The following is a 492-nucleotide window of genomic DNA, read 5'->3' on the forward strand; positions in this document are numbered from 1 at the left end:
GTACAGACAAGGGAGCATTCACCCTAGATTGTTGATGAGGGTATAGAAAAGCTAATAACCAGTTTTCTGCCCACTTTTGGGAGCTGTTCCTCTTACTAAAATTCATTTCCTTCAGGAAACAGATATTAGTGAAAATGGAAAAGCCTGTCTCATACAGACCAGGAGGTGACATACTGACTGCAGTAAAAGATCAATGTCTTATCTTACTTTGGAATAAAGATTAGATAGCTTTTAATTCCTGAAGTAAAAATCAGTGAAGATATTAAACTGATAAGAACAGATACTACATTTGTTCTTAGCCAAAAGGCCAAGAAGCGATGAAAAAATCAGTGAAGATAATACAGCATATTCCTTCCTCAACAAAAAATTTTTTAAGCTGAGTATATAAAAGAACAAACCAGGTAAATGCCATGTTAAACAAGTCAATGAATTTGAAAAACAAGACTGGGGGATGGGACAGACAGTCTGATGCTAAACGCTAATGTGTGCCAT

This window comes from Myotis davidii, unplaced genomic scaffold (assembly GCF_000327345.1).
Source record: "Myotis davidii unplaced genomic scaffold, ASM32734v1 scaffold955, whole genome shotgun sequence".
NCBI classification, from domain to species: domain Eukaryota; kingdom Metazoa; phylum Chordata; class Mammalia; order Chiroptera; family Vespertilionidae; genus Myotis; species Myotis davidii.